The 16465-nt window shown below is 39.7% G+C and overlaps 1 protein-coding gene and 1 pseudogene across 8 annotated transcripts in view; one reads left to right on the top strand and one right to left on the bottom strand.

Moving 5' to 3' along the window:
* Positions 1–16465, bottom strand: part of PAM (peptidylglycine alpha-amidating monooxygenase) — a 314353-nt gene that overhangs the window by 146019 nt on the left and 151869 nt on the right. The window lies entirely within an intron of this gene.
* Positions 6987–7335, top strand: LOC110134395 (small ribosomal subunit protein eS26 pseudogene; annotated as a pseudogene).

Here is a 16465-nt window from a genome sequence, read left to right as displayed (position 1 = left end):
CACATAAGCAAGTAATAATTTATAAGTTAATGTATTAGTTATGTTTTTACTTTTTTTATGTATTGATAACTGGTATCAGCAAAGTCCAAGACTGACTGATTGGTTTCTTGAGGAAGAAAAGATGTAAAATATGCAAATCATCTTACAAAGCTCAAATATTTTTAGGTACTCATGGCACCTCTTAGCAGAATTTTTGGCCTGAAAGATGATTCGTGTTTTTTTTTTTTTTTTTTTATTGGTGTGGCACTTAAAATTGGTGCAAAGATTTTCAGGTAAGCAATACAGCAACACATAGGAGGAAATCCTTTTTCCCTTAGAGTGGACTGAGCATACAGTCATCAGGACATCTCATAAAAGCCACAGTAAATCAAATATATGCCACCTCAGTCACATGTAGGAGGTCTAATCAAATGCTAATCATCACTAAGAATAAATCTGCAAATGACAGAAAGCCAATGGCTTAAGCTAACAGAGATGTAGGCTTTCACGTAATAAGTCCAGAAGTAGCATAGATGTAAGAATGGTAATTTCATGCAGCAGCTCAGCAATATCTTCAAGGAGCTAGGTTCTTTCCATCTTCCAGCCTTGCCATATTCAACATATTGCTTTCTACCCATAGAATTCTTTCCTCACAGTCACAAGATGGCCACAGTAGCTTCCAGTATCACAGTCTCACGAAGCAATTCCCAAAGGACAGCAGAGGGAGAGTCTCTTCCTTAAGGTCCTTTTCAAAAGCAAAACTTTCCCCAAAGCACTTCACCTCCAGTAGAATCTCCTTCACACCTAAATGGCCAGAACGGTCTCACATGCCCGTCTCTACACCAATCATTTGCAAGGGAAGCCTAATCAAGATTCATTTTCTGGGCCAGGGGAGGCCAATGCTGGAACAAAACTGGGGTTCTGTTAGCAAGAAAGGGAGGACATATATGTGGTGCAGGCACCCAATATGTCTTGAGAAACACACTTCTGAAAGCAGAATCAAAACCTTCATAATTCTAAATTTAACTCGAAGTAGATAATCTTTAGGCCACTTGGGCCATTTCAACATATTCATCCGCAATGGTTCCGAATATTCGGAACTGTGTCTTCCTGTCTAATAAAATAATCAAGTCAAAAGCTGTATTTTCAATTACACATTTTCTGCTGCATCTCTTAACTAGATGCAACAAGGCATTTAGATATAGGGATCACGGATGGATAAAACACAAATTCCCAGTTCGGCAAGCCTGACAATCTCAAGGGAAATGAGACATGGAAAGCCAGTTCAAATCTAAATTAAATAAAGGCAACTGTGCCCTTCTGAAAACTGAACTCCTTTCTTCAAAATAACAGGTATAATCGGCAGAGGGTACTTATGTTTATGGATGAAGTCATATATTTAAATATAACGATCAAGCCATTCTGCTTCTCTCCACCTCCCTTATAGCAATTCCGTGACTTATTCATTTTCTTTAGACTTCCAACTCATAAAGAAAACATTACAACAGATTTGCATCCTTTGCCTTGAACTTCTAAGAGGAATTATATAATCCAATATAAAAGTATTCTTTGGAATGTTCTCTGCTTTTCCTTTTGACTTCATTAACATCTATTTTAACATGAGGCCATCACAATGAGGCTCCTTGTTTGCTAGTCTGTCTCCTGCTGCTGGACTGTGTTTTAGAGTCGAAACCCTGACTTATCCTTGCTTGTATTCCCAGAGACCACCTGGCGTTAGCACTAGATCTGCAGCAAATGCTGGCTGAATTAGTCTGCTGAGGTCTGCCATGCTACATCACTAATAACCTTTCATAAAGGACCTAGTTCTACAAAAATAGCTCCAGAGCACTGACTCATTTTTTCCCCTCAAGAATTTTATTTATGCTTTTTTGAACCCAATTTAACCACTGTAATTTTCCAACTTCCATCAAAAGACAATATTAATAATTCAAGACAAGGAATAATGCTACAAAGGTTGACTTTTCTTTGCACTGAAAATCCCTGGGGTGAACCCCTGTCATAAAGTTAATGGACTTATTATTATAATGAACCAAATAGCTGTAGAAACTGCAAATGTCCATTTTCCAAATACATTTTTACTTGTCATTAGTTTATTTTACATTATAAACATAAAGATAGCACTTCAGTGCATCCTTCTTTAAGTCAGTATGGAAACTTCCTAACACAAATGAAAAAGTAGATTCAATGTTTTACAATGAAATTCAGCTTTGTTTTCTTATATTTTCTCAGATATACACACTCATATAAATGTAGAGCATGATAAGTACAATAAAACTAACTAATCCTAAGTTATCATCAATGTACAATTAGGTTTATATAGTCAGTGGCCCTTAGTTGATGTTAAAGGAAAACTTAACCTTTTGTATCCAGCAGTTTATAGAATATAAACTACAAATAACATAAACTGAATTCAAGAGTGATCAAATAGTTTACAGTGGAAACTTTCTATAATTTATAGAAATATTTCCAATGACAAATGCAAGCGGAATGACAGAAGTAGAATACTCATGATATGTGACTTCTAATGAACCTAGGCAATGATAAACATCCACAGCTGCTAAAACCATAGATGAAAAGTTGATAGGCAACTTTACAGTGGATTAATCAATCTCACAATTCCTACCTTAATAATAACATTGTAAGAAGAGACAATCAGACATTATATGCTTTCTGTTGGTACTATATAGCATCACCTATGAAATATTCTTGCCAAAACCCTAACCTCAATCTGCTCAAGCCTTCGGATGTATCAGTATGAGCACACAAAGGTCAGAGGGACATGCCAAATGATACTTTAGTGAAGCAGCCAGCAAATCCTAGAATGCAGGAAACGTTTAGGACAAGTACTCTAAAGGAAAACAAGAGACAACGGAATCTCAAGATTCCTAAAAGAGACAGAGCAGTGAGATTTACCATACGGACCACATTTGAAGTCTGATGCAAACAAACCTACATTTAAAAATATGAACCATCAGAGAAATTTGATGCTGACTAGATACTTGATGATATAATGGTAATAATGGTGATTGTGATTACATTTAAAAATATGGACTTTAGAAAGATGGTAACGATAACCCTATATGCAAAACAGAAAAAGAGACTCGGATGTATAGAACAGACTTGTGGACTCTGGGAGAAGGCGAGGGTGGGATGTTTCAAAAGAACAGCACTGAAACATGTATATTATCTAGGGTGAAACAGATAACCAGCTCAGGTTGGGTACATGAGACAAGTGCTCAGGCCTGGTGCACTGGGAAGACCCAGAGGGATCGGGTGGAGAGGGAGGTGGGAGGGGGGACTGGGATGGGGAATACATGTAAATCCATGGCTAATTCATTTCAATGTAAAACAAAAACTACTGTAATGATGTAAAGTAATTAGCCTCCAACTAATAAAAATAAATAAATAAATAAATAAATAAAAACCAAAAAAAAAAAAAATATTCACCTTTTGAAAATACATAACAAAGTACTATGAAATGAAATGATGTTTAGGAGATACCTGAAAATAATTGTGTGTGTGTGTCTGTGTGTGCGTGTGTGCACGCGCACGCTGGGGAGGAATCAAGTAGAGGAATATGGATAAAACAAGAATGACCATGTGTTGATAATCATTGATGGGTACATATGGGTACATTATACAAGCTCTTCAATTCTGTATATATTAGAAATTTTCTATTAAAATGCTTAAAACTAGAAGATACAGTTTGTCCCCAAGAATCTTTGATACCAACCTACCAACAATTAATGTAACAGCCAGCAAACTGATTCTATCTATATTCTGCTCCTAGGACATAAAATTTGAAAGGAAAAGCTCTTTTCTTAGAAGCTAACGAAGGGAACAAAGCTCAGCACTGGGAAATAGGGAAGGTGCTGCGCAAGCTCCGGGAGACGGTGAGGGACAGGGAGGCCTGGCGTGCTGCAGTCCACAGGGTTGCAAAGAGTGGGACAGGACTGAGCCACTGAACTGAGCTGCGCTTTGGGTTAAGGCCCAGATGAGTAATAAAGAGTTCAAAGAAAGGGTGATCTGGTTCCAGATGGGACCTGTCAGGGTGCAGGAGAGAAGGCCCCCTTGGCTGGGCCCAAGACTCAGAGGTTCTTCTCTCCTAACACGATTAAGCAGAAAGTGGGAGATACAGACAAGAAAACAAGGGGACGCTTATCTTACACCTTTTAACTCACGTCCAGATTTTACCACTTGTGAAGCACAGAGTTAACGTTATTTTACAGATCTTGTCATTTTCTTGTGAATGGCACTGTATATGGCAGGCGGCAAGGCATGATTTCTACAACGGAAGCATTAGTTTTCTGTGTTTAATACTTAAGATGTATCAGTCAAGACTCCCTTAGGAAGCAGAAGGTACAAATAAAGAGGGCAACTGAAGAGCATGTAGCCAAAGAAGCAAGGACACAGCCGCGGGCTGGGTGAAGAGAAGTAAGGCAAGGGAGCTTGAAACACCCTAGGGATTTATAGAGCACCAAGCGGTTACCACTCAAAGACGTGTAAGTCAAGAAGAAGGAGAGTTTCCAAACCCAGGAACTGTTACCGTAGGAGATGACATAGCTATGACACGGAGAGAACTCTAGTCACTGTCAACCTGTTGCTCAACAGAGAAGGAGCCGGGGACTTTCCCGGCAGTCCAGTGGCTAAGACTCCACGCTCTCAAAGCAGGGGGTCTCAGTTCCATCCTTGGTCAGGGAACTAGGTCCTACATGCCACCACTAAGACCAGGCACAGCCAAAAAATAAACAAAAATAAATCTCGAATAAAGAAAAGGAACCAAGAAAATAAATACTCTGATGTCACCCTATTGCTTTCCCGTCTTTTGCCAGTTCCCTCCATTGACCGAAGCCTGCTAGAAGCCAGAGAGCCGGGGAGCCGATGGATGGCACCCATAAAGGTCAGTCGCCCGGGGGAGGCTGGAGTGGAAAGGATGCTGAAAGAGGCCAGGGGAGCATGTGGCATACAATGCAAATGCTTCAGCATTTCTTAACATGTTAAAAAACGACCAAACGGAAGCTCTGAAACAAAACGAAGGGACCAAGTCTTCTCTTAGCACCTGAGAGGCCCTGAGCAGAGAAGCAGAGTCTCTCAAAGGGGAAGACGTCAGATAAACAAAGGTAAGAAGAAGACCTGAGCTGAAAAATTGCGTTTGAAGAAAACCCAGAGAGGGGAGTCAGCGTGGTGGAAGCAGAAATAAGCTGGTGAATGGACAAACAGGCACAAAGGTGACATTTTAGGGAATTCTGAAAAAGGAAGTTGGATAAATCTGAATTAAGCCAGATAATAAAAGAGCTTGGGTGATGAGAATTTAGATCTGATCTGTTCAGATGTGATGTTGGTCAAGGTGAATGAGTTGAGATGTGGGGCATAAAACCACGAATGTAGTCTTTTAGGAAGAACACTTTGATGGAACTGAGGATGAGCAATGAGGATACAGTGGGAGGGGGAGGGCAGCGGAGTCTGGAACCAAACCAGGAGATGGCTGCTATCAAATCAGGTTATGTCTGTAACAGGAAGGGGCTTCCCTGGTAGCTCACTAGTAAAAGAATCCATCTACAACGCAGGAGATACAGGTTTGATCCCTGGGTTGGGAAAATCCCCCAGGGCAGAAAATGGCAAACCAAACAAGTACTACTGCCTTGGAAATTCCTTGGAAAGAGGAGCCTGGCAGGCTACAGTCCATGCGGTCACAAAAGAGGCAGACATGACTTATGGACTAAAAAACAACCATTAACGGGGGAGTGGCAGTGGAAATCCACTCATTCATCCCGCCATACGTTCACAATCTATCTATCCCACAAATGCAGGCTGAGGCTTCTGTTAGTGACCTGGACGAGACCTGGAGGATACAAAGGTGAGCAAAGACAGATGTGTTTCCTTCTCTCCCACAGTCTGCAGTCTGATGAGGAAAGAAAGCTATGAACGGAATAATGACATGGGCAAAGGTAAAATCGCAGTTGTGAAGGATATTCTGCAACAGAGGCAGGAGGAGCTGTGGGAGCTATGACAGCTCTCTGAAAGGCAGGAGTGGGGAGGAGAGACGGGGGAGATGGTGAGGAAAGGTTCTCCAAGAGAACGATGCTTAGGCTGAGATCTGAAAGCTGGGAAGGCGTCACCCAGGGCAAACAGGGAGGGGAGAGACAACAGCAAGGATACGGCGAAGACCCGGGAACGGAGGACAGGGAATAAAGAAGGCCAGTGTCACTGGCTCAGGACAGAAAGGCAAAAGTCTGGAATACATCGCCAAAGAAGAAACAAAAAGAACTGCAGACACCTAGAATACAGACCATTAAGGAGGTAAACAGCCTAATGTGGTTCCAACCGTTTTAAGCAAGGAGAAGAGATATTTAACTACTGAATCAAGCTGTGCCTGCCAATGTGCTCTGTGCCCTGACCGAAGAACACAACCTATTCTTCAACATTTATTAGGCACTCTGCAAGGAACTGGGGATATAGCCTTAGCGAGACAGACAACCTTTAGTATATCATAGGGGTCAGCACCCTACTTGCTCTCCTACATGTCGCCAAGAGCAGAAGAAAACAGCTAGGCACAGATTCAAGGACGATCTATTAACCAACAAATATTCACTGGGTACCTTTCATGTGCAAGACATGATATAAAACACTGTGAAAATACTATCTTGTCTGTAGGAGAGGTTATGAGCTGGCTTTTCAATGTAGATTATATTTGTTTGCTCAGCATGAGCATTAACTGACAAAAATATGCACCAAGATTGAATAAGATGCAGTCATTACTTTCAGAGAGGCTTCCTTTTAGCAGGAAAGGTTTAAAACATGAGAATGAATCACAGCAAGTGAAAATACAATAGGTTTATAAGAACAGTATAAATTACTGTAGCACTAGATCAGATTTCTCTGAGGAGATCAGTCAGATTCAGGGGGAAAGGGACCCAGATTCTGTACTTTAACGAGGCAAGATTTCACTAGGGGAAGAAGGCCTCTCTTGCTTCCGCGCTTCCGAGATGACCAAGAAAAGAAGGAACAATGGCCGTGCCGAAAAAGGGCCGCGGCCATGTGCAGCCTATTCACGGCACCAACTGTGCCGACACGTGCCCAAGGATAAGGCCATTAAGAAGTCCCTCATTCGGAACATCGTAGAGGCCGCAGCCATCAGGGACATTTCTGAAGCGAGTGTTTTTTGACGCCCATGGGCTTCCCAAGCTGTATGTGAAACTACGTTACTGCCTGAATTGTGCCATTCACAGCAAGGTAGTCAGGAATCGCTCTTGCGAAGCCCGGAAGGATCAAACACCTGCACCCCAATTTAGACCTCTGGGTGCAGCCCCACGTCCTCCACCAAAGCCCATGTAAGGATCCAAGTCCTTAAAGACTGAAAGAAATACTGGTTTCTCTGAAAGGACAATAAAATGGAAATTAAAAAAAAAAACAGGTGAAGATGCAGGGCAAAGAAATTACAATAAGCAGAAAGAATAACGTCAGGGGATTCAAAGGCATCTATTGGTGGGAATAATAAACAGGCTGAGTGTGGTAGAAAATAGGGAACTCAGAAAAAAAGGAAATCAGGAAATAAGAGGAAAAGTCATTCAGATGGGGACCACAGGGCAGAGAATTAAAAAAAAAAAATGGACTAGGAAGTATATTTGATCAGAATAAGGAGTTGTTGAAGATTTCTGAATAGAACAGCATGACCAGAGATGATTAAGAAAATCGCATGGAATGAAAATCAGTAATAACATAATGGAATGATTTAAGAGCACCAGGTCTAGAGCCAGTCTTGCCTGAATTAGAATCCAGATTTCCCCACAGCTACGACTTGCAATAAAAATGAGCTACTGATAAACACAATGTCGTGGATGAATCTCAAAAGCAGCATGCTAAGTGAAAGGAGCCAGATACCAAAGACTACACACTGTTGTGTCACCTCTATATGTATATCCATAAAAGGCTAAACCGGTGACGGAACCATCAGCAGTTGCCAGGGGATACAGGATGCAGATGAAGAAAGGCATGTGAGGGGGAATGACGGGACATGAGGGGATGTTTAGGGCGATGCAAACGTCCTTTATCCTGTCGTCCTGGCAGTTACACAACTGCATGTTATTTGCCAGCATTCATCTAATTGTGGACTTAAAATTGGTGAATGTTTATTTTTAACTAAATTATATCTCAAATAAATTGATAGAAATGAAAATATCATGAAGGAATAAAAAGTTAGGTAGTAGTTAAAATAAAAACATTGAACTTCAGACTACTTCTTCCATATGGAAAGTACAGCAGCAGGGGACTCCTAAGCCGTGATCCATGTGGAGACACAAAAAATACTACAGTCACTGGTGTTATGCTTGTGTGTGTGTCCAAGAACAGGAAATATTCTTGATATGGAGATAATTTCCCTCCTTTCTAAAAAAAAAAAAATCAAATCTTTATTGGAATACAGCATTGTTTGTTTGTTTTTTTAAATTTTTTTTTCCATTTATTTTTATTAGTTGGAGGCTAATTACTTTACATCATTGCAGTGGTTTTTGTCATACATTGAAATGAATTAGCCATGGATTTACATGTATTCCCCATCCTGGTCCCCCCTCCCACCTCTCTCTCCGCCCTATCCCTCTGGGTCTTCCCAGTGCACCAAGTCCGAGCACTTGTCTCATGCATCCAACCTGGGCTGGTGATCTGTTTCACCCTAGATAATATACATGTTTCGATGCTGTTCTCTTGAAACATCCCACCCTCGCCTCCTCCCAGAGTTAGGCTCAGAGAACAGAATAATGAACAAGACAGGTAAGTCTTTCCTCTTAAGGAACTGGACAGTATCTCTGAAGAATGATAGAGGTGGAGATGATGTTTCAGTGAAGAGTCATGAAATGGAGATTTGTTCCTCTAGTGATTAATACTCAGATGGAATTCAGATTTCTCCCACAGGCCCACACAAGTAATACTGTAAATAATGGCTGGCTAACAAGGCTAGTTTATTCATTTGCATTAAACAATAGGTTAGGTACATTATAGTGATTGCTGTACATGGGTATTACAATGATTATTTTATAAAATATAATAAAATGGTGGTCAGATTATTTTATAAAACTTTTATGTTTAAAAACGGTTTCAGAAAATGGTCTGGCAGACAGAAATTTAGAAAAGGAAGAGTTGAAAAAATCATTTCAATATTGTTTACATTTCAATATTTGAGCAAAATTTCTATAAAATTTTATATATGCCTGAGTTAACTCTACTAATACTTATATATTTTCAATAATACTCTTGGATTTCACTAGTAGCTTCAAATATACTTAAAAAAACTCATTCTAAATCAATGATTTCTTGAACTATCACAATGAAGACTCTAGATCATTCAATTTAATTAATGTCCTCCTTCATATCATAGTGATTCACAGGTTTGCAAATCTCTATTCTCTATAAAGTTCTTAACCATAATATATAGGTTTTAGACATTTTATTTTAAAAATGCAAGAAAACAATCTTGGACTCACATATTTGTCAACTTTTTCTGGACAACTGACATGTGTTTTTTTTTTAATCTTGGGGAATACATGTTGTGGGAAGTGAGGAAATAAATGACATGGAGTCTTCCAATAGCAGCAGACTTGGAAGCATTAAAAGAGTGCTAGATTTGGCTTTTATTTGCTTCAGTGGCACTTCAAATTTCTTTGGCTATTGTAGAAGGTTTATAGGTCACCACAAACTGAAGTGAAAAGAGAATACTGTGGGCAGTAACTGTGTGAAGTACCTTATTTATTTCAACTGACTCTTGCTACAATTGATTGGGCTAAAAGTCCCCTTACGCCTAACAGCCGTGGGCTTCTAGACCCAAGCTTACTGGGCTGATTAACTAAACTCTAGGTAGAAGATGGAACAGTATATACCCCTAGCAGAGTCAAAGAATTCATGTTGAGTAAGATAAATTTTTCACTCTCAACTCTGAACTATTCAGGGCAGGAACTTAATTTCCTCACCCTTGAGCACAATTTTCCCCATTTTGTATTATGGAGCAGTTGTGACTGCAGAAAAACAATACAGAGACTATTAGTTAACTTCTAAAGTTGTTTGACCTCACTACAATCACTTCTTTCTTGCATTTGCCCAGGCTACCAATCTATCTTCTTTCTTGCATCTACTGTGTCTGCCTTTAAAGCTCAAGACAAGCAGATGAAACCACAACAGTAAAATATCTGTGAAGACTGCCTTAGCATTTATGAAAATATATTAAGGAGATGAATGTAATATTTTAACATGTCCCAAAACGGGGAGGCTAAATATTATAACTAACAATATCAATTGGAGAAACAGTAAGGTAAACAGAATTTGCATCTTCATAGCAAAAGGACCATTCTGCTGGAAGCAAATGATTTAACCATTTGGTACAGCTTACCACAAAACAAAAAACTTTTATTTTCATAAATAGTGAAGACTAAAATATTGTAGTGGTATCTTTCTGCCTGCATTGAATTTGACTTCAGCTTTTGTTAAGAGTTTGTTGTTCTGTTTTGGATTCTATTTCCAAATTAAAATATTTAAAAATAATCTATTAAAGTTTCTTCAGTCTTACATAAAATTATTAAATAAGGGTGTTAAAGTGTTAACTGTGTGCACCTCTGAGATCCATGAGAGGAAGTACTCTAATCTTGCAGAAACATCATTTGCCCTTTGTAAATCGATGTTGCCATGGTAAATGTTTTCATTTAATACTGGCTTAGCTGAGTTGGGAGGACGATGCGGTGTACAGAGGCAATGTACTCCCTGTTTTTAAATACTTTCCTCTTCAAAAATGCTCTGAGGTTTGCTGGATGGGGTGACTTTTGCATGCTATGACAGAGCCATGCCTTAAATGTGTACATCAGATTTGTCCCTTTATACACGATTAAGTAGAAAACATTATCTGTGAAAAGCAATCTGTGCCTGGAAAGAGTATGTTCTGCACTTCTGCTTAAAGAATACAACATTCATGTGGAATGGCTCCAAATGTTCCTCTTGAATAGGGCTTTGAAATATTAATTCAGACTACATAAATCTGAAAATAAGTGAAAGAAAGAGGATTTTTCTGGGGGCTAATAAGTGCAAAGAGCAACACTTTTCTTGCTAATGTGGAAAGAGATGCATGGTTGCCTTCTGCAAGTATCTTCAGAGTGACTATAAAAGAAGAATGACCCCCTACAAATTTGGCTCTATTTGTTTCTAAATGTGTACCAAATTTCCTAATTTCTTTCATTAATCCGGCTCTCTTAACAGCACTGTTGCAAAGCAGAGAAATAGGAATTAAAAATTTATCAATTAGAGGCATTGTGTGGAAAACCCCTCTAGAGATTTCTAGAACATTAGGGGTTTATACCAAGAAAGTAGATGGTTCTTTTTGTTGGCATTCTTTTTCTTGGTGATATTGTTTGCTTCTTTGTTGAATTTTAGCAACTATAAAATAGACGTCCTTTTAATGATAAGATAACTTGGGTATATACTAGAAAATCTGTTGTCATACTCCTCCACTGCCTCTCCAAAGGAACCAGAGTTTACAAGCTTAAAGTGCCCTTTCCCAACTTCCTCCACACTCGTACAAGAATGTATATTCAAACAGACCCACATAGATAGACATTTTGCTGTCTGTTTTTATGAAGACAGGGTCACACTCTGCACAGGACTCTGCAGCTTGCCTCTCTCACCTCATGCATGGTGACAGCTCTTCTAAGCAGGACAACAGACCCACCTGAGTTTTACACTTAATGCATAGTATTCTAAGGGCTTCCCTGGCGGCTCAGACAGTAAAGAATCTGCCCACAATGCGGGAGACATGGGTTTGACCCCTGGGTCGGGAAGATCCCCTGGAGAAGGGAACGGTTAGCCACGCTAGTATTCTTACCTGGAGAATCCCATGGACAGAGGAGCCTGGCGGGCTATAGTCCATGGGGTCACAAAGAGTCAGACACGACTGAGCGACTAACACTTCCCTTGATTGCATAATATTCTATAGAACGATCTCCCACAGTTTTAAGGATACAAATATTTTTACTTTATAAGATAATTCCAGATAACTATATTAAAAAGATTATGGCAGTGCATTCTCCACCAGCAACGTATGAGCCTGCCCATGTCGTTTCATCCTTATAAGGTCTATTATAGCTCTTTTTTAATGTATTTTGCCATGTTAATGGGTTAAAAATATGGTATCTTATTTTTTTCTCTTTATTTTTTTATGATGATTAACAGGGTTTAAGCTTTTTCCGTTCTGTTGATTTAAAACGAATACCCTTCATCGCTTTTGGGTGGCTTGCCTTCTCAGTAGTCTGTGGGACCCCTTCATATATTTGGCATATTAGTCTTTTTTCTGTCATGTTTTTACTCATTCTCAGTCTATTCTTGGTTAAATAATTCTTACCTTTAAAAGTTTGTGTGTATGTGTATATATATGTATTTTTTTTTTCACCTTTTTAGTGTCTTCTATAGTTAGTGGTCTGTTCAGTTTTTAAAATATCTTTTTAGGTCAATTTGGATAGCTAGTTATTTCCTAGAAAATCATCATTCCCTCAAGATTATAAAATATACCAACAGAGGTAAAAATAATAATATCTAAAATGTTTTCTTTGTACTTTCTAATAATATATAACTTTTGTAGTTTTTAGTCTGTAGTTAGGCTTGCCATGAGCTTATCCATTTTAATAGATATTCAAGTAAATGGTTTCTTATTTCATTTATATTGTTATTTGACCTATTTTATAAATTTCAGCTTCTATCTTTAATCTTTCTTTTCGCTGATTTAACTGCTGTTTTCTTCATTTTTTAAGGTGAATTATCTATTTAAACTTACTCTCAAGCTAGTTTTTCATTATAAAAGAATTTAAGGCCATCAGTTTTTCTCTGCATATTGCTTTAGCTGGGTCTCATGGGTTTTGTTATTAAAGTATTTGCCTTGCCAACACTTTATAGATAATTTATAATTTCAGTTTTATTTTTCTCCCTTTTTCATGGATTGTATACAATAATGGTCCTTAATTTCTAAGTAGCTGTTTTCCAAAGCATCTCCCCATGGTCTGTTTCTAGTTTTATTGGTTATCATCAGAAAGGATAAGAGCTATATAACTCTACTGTAGTAGGTTGAAGTTTCTTACTGTCTAGCTATGTGATTTTTAGGATATTTTATATACATTCAAAAATGTATATTCTCTTTTTACAATGTAACATTATATAAATATATATATGTTAAATTACATTTATTATGTGTTAAATATATTAAACTACTGCAAAAAAAAATTTAAAAAAATAAACTACTGCACTGATTAAAATATTCAACTTCTTTACACATTTCCTCTTTGGAGTCTATTTGATACATCAAACACTCCTTTATAAATGTGTTTTAATTAACTTCATTTTGAATATTTGTTTTACATGTTTGACAGTGATGGATTTGGTGCCTAAAGGTATGTAACTCTTTTCTTAGTAAACTGTACCTACCAGATTCTTTTAAAGACAAAATTATAAAAGTTGAGGTTCTGATTATGTCATCTGTTTATAGCACTATTTCTAGGATGGTGCTTTTTATAGGGATTCCAAATGTTTGTTTCCAAACCTCTCTACTCAAGAACTACATTCTCCAAATCCTACTGCCTCCACAAAGATTTCCTAAAGAAGAAAGAAAGAAATGCAGACTCTAATCTGCGTGTATTGGGCTTCCCAGGTGGTGTCAGTGGTAAAGAACCTGCCTGAAAATATAGGGGGTGTAAGAGACGATGATTCCATCCCGAGGTCAGGAAGATCCCCTGGAGGAGGGCATGGCAACCCACTCCAGTATTCTTGCCTAGAGAATCACATGGACAGAGGAGCCTGGCAGGTACAATCCACAGGGTCGCAAAAAGTCAGACAGGACTGAAGCGACTTAGCACACAATGTGCTTATATAATATACTTTAGAAAATTTTAATCGTCCTGACTAAAGTATTGTTGCAATCCCCTTCTTCATGCTCAACTTGATCCTTTGTGATTCTTTCTCTCAACTCTTCTAAGGTACTTTGGTGCCTTGAAGTAATTACTTGATAACATGCCTTAACTCATCTTCTGTAAATGTAATTTAGGGCAAAAATAACAGTAACTAGTAATTTCCTGAGTGGTATTAGCCTTTACACATAATTCACTTAACTATAATCTTGTCAGGTGAGAACTGTTATTATCCCCATTTTACAGATGAGGAAATTGAAGCTCATTAAAGGTTAAGCAGCTCGCCTAAGATCTTGCAAGCTGCAAGCTGCAGTGCTAGAGTTCTGATCCAGCTCCAGTCTTTCATCCCTTGTTTCTGTTATATGTCTTATCCTCAAAATAATTTATAACAGAAAGAAGGGATAAGAGACAAAGGAGTGGAAAAAGACTGCAGGAGTAATAAAGAGCTTTGGAAAGTGAAAGTCACTGAGTCATGTCTGACTCTTTGCAACCCCATGGACTATACAGTCCAGTCCATGAAATTCTCCAGGCCAGAATACTGGAGTGGGTAACCTTTCCCTTCTCCAGGGGATCTGCCTGACCCAGGAATCGAACCAGGGTCTCCTGCATTGCAGGTGGATTCTTTACCAACTGAGCTATCAGGGAAGCCCTTTCAGTTCAGTTCAGTCACTCAGTCATGTCCAACTCTTTGCGACCCCATGAACTGCAACACACCAGGCCTCCCTGTCCATCACCAACTCCTGGAGTTCACTCAAACTCATGTCCATCAAGTTGGTGATGCCATCCAGCCATCTCATTCTCTGTCATCCCCTTCTCCTCCTGCCCCCAATCATTCCCAGGATCATGGTCTTTTCCAATGAGTCAGCTCTTCACATCAGGTGGCCAAAGTATTGGAGTTTCAGCTTCAGGATCAGTACTTCCAATGAACACCTAGGACTGATCTCCTTTAGGATGGACTGGTTGGATCTCCTTGCAGTCCAAAGGACTCTCAAGAGTTCAAAAGCATCAATTCTTCAGCACTCAGCTTTCTTTATAGTCCAACTCTCACATCCATACATGACCACTGGAAAAACTGTAGCCTTGACTAGACGGACCTTTGTTGACAAAGTAATGTCTCTGCTTTTTAATATGCTATCTAGGTTGGTCATAACTTTCCTTCCAAGGAGTAAAGCGTCTTTTAATTTCATGGCTGCACTCACCATCTGCAGTGATTTTGGAGCCCAGAAAAATAAAGTCAGCCATAGTTTCCACTGTTTTCTATCTATTTCCCATGAAGTGATGGGACCAGATGCCATGATCTTAGTTTGGAGGTTGCCATAAAGAACTGATGCTTTTGAACTGTGGTGTTGCGGAAGACTCTTGAGAGTCCCCTGGACTGCAAGGAGATCCAACCAGTCCATCCTAAAGAAAATCAACCCTAAACATTCATTGGGGGGACTGATGCTGAAGCTGAAGCTCCAATACTTTGGGCACCTGCTGCAAAGAGCCGACTTATTGGAAAAGATTTCTTGATGCTGGGAAAGACTGAAGGCAAGTGGAGACGAGGGCGATAGGACAAGGTGGTTGGATGCCACCACCAACTCAATGGACATGAGTTTGAGCAAGCTCTGGGAGATGGTGAAGACTGGGAAGCCTGGCATGCTGTAGTCCATGGGGTCGCAAAGAGTCGGACATGACTGAGCGACTGAACAACAAAATAAAGTCTTGTTTTTAAATATGAGGGGTATGGGAAGCTCTTAAAAGGGTATTTGGAGAAGGGTATTGGATGTGAGAGTTGGACTGTGAAGAAAGCTGAGCGCCGAAAAATTGATGCTTTTGAACTGTGGTGTTGGAGAGACTTTTGAGAGTCCCTTGGACTGCAAGGAGATCCAACCAGTCCATCCTAAAGGAGATCAGTCCTGGGTGTTCATTGGAAGGACTGATGCTGAAGCTGAAACTCCAGTACTTTGGCCACCTCATGCGAAGAGTTGACTCATTGGAAAAGACCCTGATGCTGGGAGGGATTTGGGGCAGGAGGAGGAGGGGACGACAGAGGATGAGATGGCTGGATGGCATCACTGACTCAATGGGCATGAGTTTGAGTAAACTCATGGATGGACAGGGGGTTGGTGATGGACAGGGAGGCCTGGCGTGCTGTGATTCATGGGGTCGCAAAGAGTCGGACACGACTGAGCGACTGAACTGACTGACTGACTGAATGTGGTCTGATTTCTGTTTTAATAGAATCCCCATGGCTGCAGGAAGGAGCACGGGCTCTCAGGATATAAGAGCGCAAGGCAGGTCAGTTAGAAGAGCTCTCCTCAAGATCCAGGAATGAGAGGCTGGGGCAGGGGCCAGGGTGGGAAAGGTGGGCGTGGGCACAAAAGGCTGGATTCTGGACATACTTGGAAGGCAGAACCAACAAGATTTTCTGGCACATGATTTAAGTGGTGTGAATAAGAGGAGGCAAGAAAGACCCTAGTCTATTTGGTCTAGAGATACCATAAGACAGGAATTGCCACTTACCAAGATGGAGAAGTATGATATACAGTATTTCAAATAAG

The sequence above is a fragment of the Odocoileus virginianus genome, chromosome 3 (assembly GCF_023699985.2).
Source record: "Odocoileus virginianus isolate 20LAN1187 ecotype Illinois chromosome 3, Ovbor_1.2, whole genome shotgun sequence".
In the NCBI taxonomy this organism is placed as follows: Eukaryota; Metazoa; Chordata; class Mammalia; order Artiodactyla; family Cervidae; genus Odocoileus; species Odocoileus virginianus.
This window is presented reverse-complemented; position numbering and strand designations above follow the sequence as displayed.